The sequence below is a fragment of the Tachypleus tridentatus genome, chromosome 8 (genome assembly GCF_004210375.1).
Source record: "Tachypleus tridentatus isolate NWPU-2018 chromosome 8, ASM421037v1, whole genome shotgun sequence".
In the NCBI taxonomy this organism is placed as follows: domain Eukaryota; kingdom Metazoa; phylum Arthropoda; class Merostomata; order Xiphosura; family Limulidae; genus Tachypleus; species Tachypleus tridentatus.
This window is the reverse complement of record NC_134832.1, coordinates 121224670-121236823: the sequence shown is the minus strand read 5'-3', so window position 1 is coordinate 121236823 and position 12154 is coordinate 121224670. Positions and strand designations below refer to the sequence as shown.

Here is a 12154-nt window from a genome sequence, read left to right as displayed (position 1 = left end):
TTTAGTAAATTTTTGTTTGTTTGTTTTTTGTTTTAAATTTCGCGCAAAGCTACTCGAGGGCTATCTGCGCTAGCTGTCCCTAATTTAGCAGTGTAAGACTAGAGGGAAGGCAGCTAGTCATCACCACCCACCGCCAACTCTTGGGCTACTCTTTTACCAACGAATAATGGGATTGACCGTTACATTATAACGCCCCCACGGCTGGGAGGGCGAGCATGTTTGGTGCGACCGGGATTCGAACCCGCGAGACTCGGATTACGAGTCGAACGCCTTAACCTCCCTGGTCATACTAGGCCTATATTGTGAAGAACTTGTGAAGAAGATAAAACAAATAACCAGTACTGCCACCTACTTGTTGATAGTATTCATTTGTATTAGCTACTTCTTAATGTGTATTAAGGTCACCAGTTTCCGGGAGAGGTATGATATTACTTATTGTTGAAAGGCATACCACTGTTTAATGTCGTGTTTTCAGAGCTCTTTACACATTTAAGTATACACGATAACTTTACTTTGTTGAACTACACTATAGGTATTATTTCATTAGAATCGAATGAAAGATGGCGCTAGCTGACGGAAGCACTTTGCCATTCTCTAGCGAAGCATTGCTTACAGAACTTTAATTTTAATGCCAAAGGTAATGAAATAAACAAGTATCAACACGGTGACAGAAAACCCATGAAACATTCAGAACAGCACGAACCATGTCTCGTTACAGCTGCAGTATCACATTCGTTGTTCCAGATTTGATTATTTACAAGTTTCCCAGATTCTGAGGCAGCAACTGAGATCAAAGAACAATCATATCTAAAGACAAGATAAAAAAAAAAACTGCTAAGAATGAAAAAATAGTGCTTTTCTGTGTTATAGTAGTGATATGGATATACCAGGTAATTATACCAAAATATGGCTAAGATTCAAGGATTTTACTCATTTGCCAAGCAATATATGAACCTAAACATTTATTGTGTGTTTTTTAAGTTTATAGTCCTGTGTAACTAATAAACGTGGTTAAGGTACTTGGCTCGTAATTCGAGGGTCGCGAGTTCGAATACCCGTCACACCAAATATGCTCGTCCTTTCAGCCGTGGGGGCGTTATAAAGCGACGGTCAATCCAACTATTCGTTGGCGGTGGATGGTGATGACTAGCTAGCTGCCTTCCCTCTAGTCTTACACTGTTAAATCAGGGACGGCTAGCGGAGACAGTTGTCGTGTAGCTTTGCGCGAAATTACAAAACACACAAACAAACTGAAATGATAAACGCTTAATAGAAGATATAACACATAAAGAAAATTATAGAAACCACATCCAAAGTGAGATGGGAGAAGTGAATCCGGTTAAAGTACAGTTGAATAAATTAAATGCTTGCTGGTTTTATTAATAAGAAATCATGTATCACTATCTCCTAACCATTATTTTATAAATAAAAAATACAAGTATGCCTATTTTAAATATAGGTACTAGATATATTTACTCTATTTTTGACATTATTAAGACGTTGAATTATATCTACGATCTAGTTTATCTATTTACACACCTAATCTGTTAAAGTAGGTATTTTGTCCCTAAAACTAAAGTATTTAATTTCATTATTATTTCTCACTGTAATTTGCTTTCAACAATATATATTTTCGAGAAAAAGTAGTAATATTACAATGTCCTTAAATTTTAACTTGAGCCTCTGGTGGCATTGTGGTATATCTGCAACTTATACTGGTAGAAACCGGGTTTTTTTAAAACCACTCATGATTTTAGAGATAACACCGTAAACACATAGAACTGAAAATCAGTATCAAAAATTATCTGTTCCTGCCGTATAGAAAAATACAGCTTTTAAACTCTTTTCAGGTCAGTGACTTAACTTTCCTTTAAAAAGCACTTCCATCTATTACCGTCTTAAAAGGTTCTTAATCTCTCCAAGAAATATTAACTTTGATATAGGAAGACACATGCACAGACTATAACGATACCTCGGAGAATTTAAATAGGGATGGTTGGATGATGAAGGAATTACGTCCATCTTCACTCCACGTTGCAACGTAAGTTATGTCCTCATTTACTGCTTAATCCTCAAATTTACTCTTATAACATACAGCATCTAACGAGGTCACATTTTACTAAAAACGTACCATAAAAAACTTCTTCTCAACGTAAATAACTATTTGTTTGTTTCCAGTACAGGTTATGCGGCAGAATACTTCCAAAAACCCAAACGTAGATTAACATTAGCTTCAAGCTATCTTGTTTATACGATTATCAAATGGACGAAATTTTCAAATGAGGCTCCAAAAGCCGCCAGAAACTATACGGTCAAAGATATGTTTAGCCTAAAGCACTAAGCCAATAAACATACCGTACGGACTGAAATAATTATTTTTGTGAATTAGAATCGTGATCCTAGTTCTTTAAGTATGTACGTTTAGCCATATATAAATCATTAGAAACTAAGCATACGCGTACTTCATTACAAAGAACTGTATTCAAAGTCAATCAACTAAAGCCAATGCCAGAACTGTTAACTGATAACTTTTTATCACTTATCACTGTGAAAATAAGGTAGGTTTTGCACAGAAGACATATAAAAGACTCTACTCTGATGACGATAGATAAATAGATGTTGATTACTCAATTTCAAGTAGGCTTGACATGGCCAGGTGGTTAGGGCGCTTGAATCACAATCTGAAGATCGCGGGTTAGAATCCCTGTCATATCAAACATATTCGCCTTTTCAACCGTGAGGGCGCTCTAACATTACAAACCAATCCTACTATTCGTTGGTACAAGAGTAGCCCAAGAGTTGGCGGTGGGCAGTGATGACTAGTTGCATTCCCTCTAGTTTTACACTGTTAAATTAGGGACGGCTAGCGCAGATAGTGTTCGTGTAGCTTTGCGCGAAATTCAAAATTAAAACTATCTAAAGTTTCTTTGCATGTCTCTACATTTAAGGCTTTACAGTTAATTCTTAGGCTACAATGTGTATATTGTTTTAACTACACATGTCATAGCTCTGTATCAAATCTCAAGGCTAATGTTTACACTAAATTTAAATCTGAAGTTTACGGCCCCTGTAGAACAAAGAACCCTGAGAGTGGTGGATTTTCGATAACATAATTAGATACAATTATAGATTCGAAGAGAAAAGCACCTCTTAATGGTTAATTAGCCGGTCCAGTTAAGTGGAAAGACACTGAAGGTCAGTAGATAGGCTTCCTGTCTAGACTATGGTTGAAGCAACTACTTAGTTTTTTACGCTATAATCCCATTATTCGTTATTAGATGGCAGGCAGTTACTAGAGGCTTAGAATGTACAGTTCTGTATCAGCTAAAACAAATTGTTCGCGTATGGTAGGATAAGACAAAATGATCGATGTTAAACTATGTTTTCAAATCATGTTAAAATAAAATTCGTTATATTTACTGTTCTGTTTTTACTAATATCTTAAATGTTGTCACTGGCCATAAAAGTTCTAAAATTACTGATATAAAATCAATATATTTTGTAGTTTCAATTCCAAACTGTATCATAAAGTGTTGTTATTTTACACTGAATTAAGTCATTCATCAAAGAGCATAAGTGGTCAGAAGGAGTTGAAGGCGTACACATGTTTTCTTTTTTTTTTCTGCAGAAAAAAATTATATCACCGAGATATTTTAGTTAACCCTAGAATTATTGATGGGTCTATACTATTGGTTTAAACACATTTTTCTAAGCTATAATTTCGCCAATTGATCTAGAGTTCTTAACAATATATGAACCACAATAAAGATATAAACATTGTTGAACCTTACCGAACACTGCTGGAGGTCACTTCTGTACTGCCTCCCACTGGCACAGCAATACTTTTGGGACTTCCAATACCAAAAATAGAGTTTCAATATTCGTGGTGGGATGAACACAGTTTGCGTTTAACTATAAACAAACAAACACAATTATATTGTATCTTTCATACAAATAGTAATGAATTTATCCAGTGTTTTTGGTAATTTCTTTACGATGAGTGTTGTAACAAGCAAAATCTACAATTACTCAAAATCTAGACCTAACCATCAGCGGATAGTGCAAAAACAAATCGAAATTTTGAGGTTTAATATCTTAAGAAGAAATCCCTTTTCATGTGTGTGTCTTGTCATAATAAAGCCACATCGGGCTATTTGCTGTATCCACAAAGAGGAATCAAATCCTTAATTTTAGTATTGTAAATCCGAAGACTTATCGCTGTCCTACTTGGAGATTCTTCTCATCTGAGAGAAGAATTTGTTCTTAAGATATTAAACCTCAAAAACATCTCTCAACAAGTTACAGCTGTGACTCAAAAATTCAGTTTTTTAAATAAGAAGGTGGCAAAACAGTTATACCTTCTTCCCATAAATTTCTGTTTGAGGCTTAAAGACAAGTGTTAGTCATTCGAAAAGACGAATTGGTACTAGACTTTGGATCTGCACGTTGTGGAACATTACGTCACAGTAAAGTGGATTGTAATTTCAATCAACTCTTTCTTTACTAGTTGACCCGGCATGGCCAAGCGCGTTATGGCGTGGGACTCGTAATCCGAGGGTCGCGGGTTCGCATCCCCGTCGCGCCAAACATGCTCGCCCTTTCAGCCGTGGGGGCGTTATAATGTGACGCTCAATCCCACTATTCGTTGGTAAAAGAGTAGCCCAAGAGTTGGCGGTGGGTGGTGATGACTAGCTGCCTTCCCTCTAGTCTTACACTACAAAATTAGGGACGGCTAGCACAGATATCCCTCGAGTAGCTTTGTGCGAAATTCAAAAACAAACAATTCTTTACTAGTCATGCATGGGTTTCAAATAAGAAGAACATAATGCCATCTCAACCGCATGTTTTCTATGAAGTTACTCACCAGACCTTTTAATGAATACCAAAGTCAAGGAAAGGCAACAAATTCTCGGTATAAATGCTACTTACATCTCTAGATATATTATAAATGGCTGATATAAATACCATGTAAAGATAGCAAAGATAGAAATTTTACGATTATTATCAGTTTTATTTCTATTCAGTGTCATACGAAATATCCATCTATATATTACGCTTCTCCGACATTAGGCGTTACGTGGCACAGTAAGAGACAACATTAGACTTTCTGGAGATTCTTTATGTGATTAAAGAATAATATCGTGTTGATTGAGCTGATGTATCTGAAATACAAAAGCGACGTACCAGAAACTTGTCATGGTCATTTTGGTTTGAAACATTTCAAACGGGAGGATGTTTGAGCAATATACGGTGAAGTCACAATGTATGAAAAATACGTTTTCAAAACCAAAATACTCAGCAACACGTCTAAGAAGAGCATGGCTTTATCATTTTTTTTTCAAACGTCAACTTAAAATCTGTTTATTGAATTTAAAACCTCAACAAACTTATTAATATCTTGAGTATCTTACCATCTGGCCAGGTGGTTAAGGCACTCGACCCGTAATACGAGGGACGTGGGTTCGAATACCCGTCGCACCAAACATGATCGCCCTTTCAGCCGTGGGGATGTTATAATGTGACGGTCAATCCCACTATTCGTTAGTAAAAGAGTAGCCCAAGAGTTAGTGGTGGGTGTTGATAACTAGCTACCTTCCTTCTAATATTATACTGCTAAATTAGGGACGGCTATCACAGATAGCCATCGAGTAGCTTTGCGCGAAATTCAAACAAACAAACATCAACCAAATTACTTAATTTTTCGTTTATGAAATTTACGCATCACAATATACTTTAACTTTTCATTTTTTGGTAAATATTTGTATAGCTTAAAAGCTCATAAACCATCTGATGATAAAATGATTGAGTCATAGTTACCCATATTTTATCTTTATCCGTTTCTTGAAATATCAAATTAAAATTTCCAAGCTGCTCGAGCGATTTAAAGCTAAACTATCCTTGCTTTGTTCTTCAGTAACAAAACAGAATTATATGTTTGCACAAAGTAACTGTGATTCCAAGTTTACTACTTCAACAGGATTAAAGCAGGATTAAAAACACACATTGCAAGCAGTCTAAGCTCTCACGTGATTCAAACTTTCTTGAAAATTTCAAAATATGTAAAAACTAAACCATCGTATTTTGATTCTTCTTTCTTTGACTTGTACGGTACGCTTAAAGTCTAGATTTAATAATCTGTAGATTAACTGATGCATTTATCATTTTAATTACCACTTAAATTGGCTCGTCATGGCCAGGTGATTAAGGCACTCGACTTGCAATCTGAAGGTCGCGAGTTCGAATCCCCGTCGCACCAAACATGCTCGCCCTTTCAGCTATGGGGGCGATATAATGTTACGGTCGATCCCACTATTCGTTGTTAAAAGAGTAGCTAAAGGGTTGGTGGTAGGTGGTGACGACTAGCTGCCTACCCTCTAGTCTTATATTGCAAAATTAGGGACGGCTAGCGCAGTCGTCGTATAGCTTTGCGCGATATTCAAAACAAAACAAACCACTGCTATTACTAAGAACAGTGTAATAAGTCGAACTCCATTTTTTTTCATACGTCGTAGATATCACATGGTATTTATTGCAGCTGGAATAATCCAACAAAATATCAAGGGAGAGCGAACTAAATGGATAGCAGTTTTTTTGCAGTTAGAAAGAAAGAAACTGAAGAACAATTGCCAAAAACCGCCCAATTTGTAAGCCATGCAAAAAGACGCCGCTTGAGACTCAGATTTCTTGTAGCTTGAAGATGGAATTCAATCCTCTTACAGTGCATTGGTTCGAATAAGAATCTCTTGACCAATTACTCACCAGTACCTGAAGCTAAATGAACCGGAACAAATGATAGTCATTGTTCGTTAATAGGCTCATTCCAGGCACTGTGGTTAAAGAATGACAGACATAAACTTTTTTGTGAAACTTGCATTTCATCGTAACAGTCACCGAGGAATTCCAGAAGTTTAACCAGTAGAGTTTTGTTAGTTCGCTAGAATGCCTTTGGCAGAATGCGTATTATCTTATTTTATTCTGTTTATATTATAGATAGACAGATATAAGGGCAGATGGATGATAGTGAACGAGCAGACAAATAGATGAATGAATGAAAAGGTAGAAAAATAAATAGATAAATGGATGAATATATAAAGATGGATATGTATGTATATATATATATATACATAGAGAGAGAGAGATAAATGGATGTTTATATATAGAGAGATAAATGGATAAATATATTGATGGATACATGAAAAATTGTCGATATATTCCTAGTTCTATAGCGTCAAACACTGCGAGACATATAAACAGATAAAAGTATATATTGAACGAACAATTAGCTGTTCTTGTAGAATCCAAGCAGTATCCGTTAAAATATTCCATATTCTACTTTAACTAGAATTATTTATACAGCCAAGGTTCACATGAGGAACCAATAAACTTTTACGTATTTTTCCAGGTTTTACACAGCAACCAATAAAGTGGTTCCGACACGTGTGATTAACATTTGCAACTTTTTTCTTTAAAAACTCACTTGAAGGACGGTATCGAAACATTGGAATCACGCATGCCATCCTAGAAATGAGGAAAGTCGATGGATAAAAATCTTACCGTTGCGTGTAAGAATTATGTAGATCAAAACAGTTGCCGTGCACGGGAAAGTTATCTTTATTCGTCATTTTGTTAGTTTGTCTATGTATATATACTCGTGTGTGTGTGTGTGTGTGTGTTTATGTGCTTTCATCTCGAAAAGGGTCGTGTAACTTTCCAGATCATTATGTCCTGGTTCAAAGACAGAAGGAAAGGAAGGAAGACTGAGAAAAACAGAAGATGTGAAGAGAGTGTTTTGGAACATAGCCATTAGTTTAACTTTATTTAAGAAAACTAATATCTAATGGACACTAACAATTCTTGTTTTTTGTCAAAGTGCATTAAAACTTGTTTCTTTTTTATGTGGGGGTGATTAAGGTTATAAACTCCTTAAATGCATGTTTTAAAAGAAAGCTTGAAATTAAAGTTCAGTAAAGAATTATGTAAAAGGCAGTTCCTTACATTATATGTTTCACTGATTTCCGGACAAAGAGAAGTTTGTTATATAGGGAGTTAGATCAAAGCTATTTATAGTACGGAAAGCCGTAGTAGACAAAGTGCGAAACATATTACCTTCGATAAATAAAGGTAATATGAACGATAAATTTTGAATTCGTACGCCATTACTCTCGCGCAATAATAAATGGTCATCTTGCTACTCGAAAAGGACCATGAAATTAAAAATTAAATAAACAATTTATAAATTTTAATAAACGAATATATTTCAATGTCTTTTTCTAACTCCAAATTCCATCGGTGGATCGGCGATAAGTTTGCAAACTTAAATCGCTAAAATCCAGAGTTCGAGTCTTCACGGCGAACAGAACACAGTTAGTCTATTGAGTGGCTTTGCGCTAAAACAAATAACCTGACTAACTAACTACCTTAAGTGATTTTTCCAGCAGAATTCGAGGACACTTACATTCTGGTTGAATTATAAACCACAGCGTTTGAATATACAAAACAGTAGACTCGTGGAAATGTTTAATTGATTTTATTAAATAAAGACTTTGAACGCGGAAAAGTACGAAGTTTGTTTTTTTGTTTAATTGAATGTGATAAACAACCAGATCGAAAACCCTTATGGTTGAGGAATAGCTGCTCTTAATTTTAAATTTCAGACAACAGCAGAAATTTGGTTTGATTTATTTTGAATTTCGTGCAAAGCTACTCGAGGATTATCTGAGCTAGCCGTCCTTAATTTAGCAGTGAAAGATTAGAGAGGAGACAGTTAGTCATCACCCAACGCCAACTCTTGAGCTACTCTTTTACCAACAAATAGTGGGACTGATCGTAACATTGTAACTCCCTCACGGCTGAAAACGTGAGCATGTTTGATGGGACGGGGAGACGAATCCGTGACCATCGGACTCTCTGTCCGATTTGCTAACACTAGGTCACGCTTGCGCTATAACAGAAAAGTGAAAGATACAATTACAGAAAAAAAATACAAATCTATTAACGGAAATGTTACAAACCGATCATTATGCAACCTTAATGTGAAAATAGTTTCACCAAACTGACTTTTGTTTGGTTTGTTTTGAATTTCGCGCAAAGTTACACGAGGGCTATCTGCACTAGCCGTCCCTAATTTAGTAAGGTAAGACTAGAGGGATTGCAGCTAGTCATCACCGCCCACCGCCAACAATTGGGCTACTCTCTTACCAACGAATAGTGGGAATGACCGTCACAGTGTAACGCCCCCACGGCTGAAAGGGCGAGCATGTTTGGTGCGACGGGGTTTCGAACTTGCATTATTCGAATTACGAATCGAGTGCTTTAACCACACGGCCATGCTGAGCCCTAACTTTTGTAAACATTAAATATGACTAAGACGTCCGATATTTCGGAAATCCAGTTCCACAAAAGCTTGATTCTATTTTATACTTGCAACGAAGATGATCCCTTAATTAATCATTGTTATGTTTATTAAAAGTGTTAAATCCCTTAGCATTAAACTAACCATTTATTTAATATACACTGGGTTTGTAAGATTTGTGATTGAACAGACGTAGTAAAAAAACATATCAGTGTGTAATCACTCGTTGCATTGTCCATGAAATATATTGTCCACCAAAAATCGCTGCAAATAAAAAAAAAAGGGTAATGGGGTCCATCAGTTGGGAAAAATAAACCTCAAAATTGTTGGGATGATGGAGCAGCTAGACATTAGAGATGAAACACTTACCGTTCTTAAAAGTAAAGGATTGTTATAAGAACAGTTGATCGATACAGACTATAAATTAAAAACAAAAAAGAAGAAAAAGTAAGTCTAGTCTCGTTAGGAGGTTTTAACAGATTACTGGACAATATCTTGTTTATAAGCAGTCTGTTCTTATGTGTTCGAAATATCAATGTTATCCATTGGAATTCTAATAATGGATTAATGTTTACATAAAAGTCCAGAAAACTAAACAGTTTTCCTTAATATACAACCGCCTCCTCTATCAACCAGCTTCTGAAAAAGCTTATCTTGTGGGCTTACCTACATCTTAAGAAACCAAGCTGGTATTTAAAATAACACTTTGGGGCTTTTGACTGAGGATGAAGCGAGATTTTTGTTGGAAGAGTCCAAAATTAACGACGGAAGAAATAGAAGAGAAGAGCACTACGGTAATATAACAAAAGTATCAGTTCACTCTCAAACTTCCTTGTTTCAGTTCTCACGTTTATTGATTCCTAAGAAGCACTTCTTCATTTTAAAAAGTTGTTAAAAACGAGTGTAAGAAATGTTGCTTTTGCTTTTAACATTTGCGAAAGTTATTTTAACATGAAGGGGATATTAACGGAAACTTTGCTGAGTCAAGGAGTCAAACACTGAAAAAATCAACAGTTCTATAAATTTTTGTTTATGTTTCTTCATATTTCAGAATTAAGAAGTCCTTCTCAAACACTTTTATTAATTAAAATTTTGAAAGAAAACGTCAACAAGCGTTAATTATTCACAAGACTATTGTTTTCGCCTGAGAAAAACTCTTTTATTTTATGATATATTTATAAGTCAATTCTTAGTAAACCTTCAAACCTATATTATTTCATAATATATATAGGTAAATAGATATCTATTTTGTAAGTGAAAGTAGATTATAGTGTTGTCAGTGATAACTTTTAGTTTCAAATTAGTGTATAAAATATTTTTCATGTCTGCTTTTTTCTCACAAGTTCAATATCGATTGAAATGCATTTTTCGCTTCGTAGCTATGTTTAAAAAGCAATTTAAAGACAAACATTTGCTTCTTAGCTTTATAAATTCAGAAAATAATCCAACAAAGACAAGTTTTCGTACCTAAGTTATACAAGTGGAGTGCATTTGAACAATAGCCGACGTGTTATACAGTCGCTTCTGGGCGCAACACGAGCTTTCAACGTTACGAGGTTTAACTCGGGTTGTTAGATTGCCATGGAAATCCACTCACATCCACGTTTTGCTATCAGTTAGAGATTTGCATTACTCAATTAAAACCTCGGACTATATAATAAATAGCTACAAATATGGAGGCAGAGCTTGGATGTTTTAGACAAACGACTTTTGAATGCAGATTTATAAAGCTTTCCATCCATGCTCTAGTGAGAAAATAGATTCTCTCTTCACATTTGGCATCACATTGTATCGAGGTAAGAACTGAGATACGTCTTTAGACATACATTAATGTCACATGAACAGTATTTTATAGATATCTGTAAATACTCGAGGATAATCAACAAGCATCTCAAACAGTTTCCATTTACATTAAAACGAGCAGTTGCTTGCATTGAAGGCTAGCAGTACGAATTTATTTTGATGTTGGCTGTATATTGAAAAAGAGATCCGGAAAACTAAAGTATACGCTAAACTAGCTCTGAGAAAGATCATTAAAACTCCTGATAATACGATTCGCTTTTCCTACAGTGATAAACTGCACTCGTACATGAAAGGCTTAGACGACGAAAGTCATCAGTGTTAATGTCTCGAATTCATCCGTAGCAGTTATGATTGCTGCGTTTTCGATTTAAGTCGAATATAGCTGCTCTCTCTCTCTCTATATATATATATACCTTCCTCTTCAAACTTGGTGCCTAATGTGCATCTGTAGGCTACATCGTAGTAATGGGATTAATGTACAATTATTTTTGTTGAGGGATCTTTTAGTTTTCGTTGGGTTTTTTTTTTCGTATGAAACGTATTTATTAACTAACTAGCAAATTTCCGTGAGGGCTAATATCATTAACAAGCGTACTAAAATTATAAAAATCACAAGGAATAATATATTGTAAGAAAGGTTTTCAGTCCCAGGATATATATCTCTTTTCTAAGTTTATTGTTCATTTATTCTCAGGGCTCTGGTTAGCCCTTTGGTAGAGCTCTAGATTTCGGAGATGTTTAGGAGGTTTCCAATTCTAGGGATACCAGAAAATGTTGCCCGTTATTTAAAGGGAGGGATAAGAGTAACCGTCATCACCTTCACGTGGGTGTAAGGTGGAAGGTTGCAGTTGAGTGGTTGTCTTTCCTCTGGTCAGCAGTTTAAAATAAAGAACGGAACCAGATACGTGTGTTAAAATCTTTATTCAAAAATTATTTTGAAAATGTACGTAGCACGTATTTTGAGTAGGTTTTTGTTTTTAAATTGGTTTATCTTGTTTG

General features: G+C 35.4%; 1 protein-coding gene across 1 annotated transcript in view; it reads right to left on the bottom strand.

The window, feature by feature from the left end:
- LOC143223362 (ELAV-like protein 4) overlaps window positions 1–3912 on the bottom strand; it is a 141276-nt gene extending 137364 nt beyond the window's left edge. Inside the window, exon 1 of the mRNA XM_076451247.1 lies at window positions 3792–3912. The gene's annotated coding sequence lies outside the window, so the exon portion shown is untranslated. The remainder of the gene's footprint in view (window positions 1–3791) is intronic.
- Between the last annotated feature and the right edge of the window lie 8242 nt (window positions 3913–12154).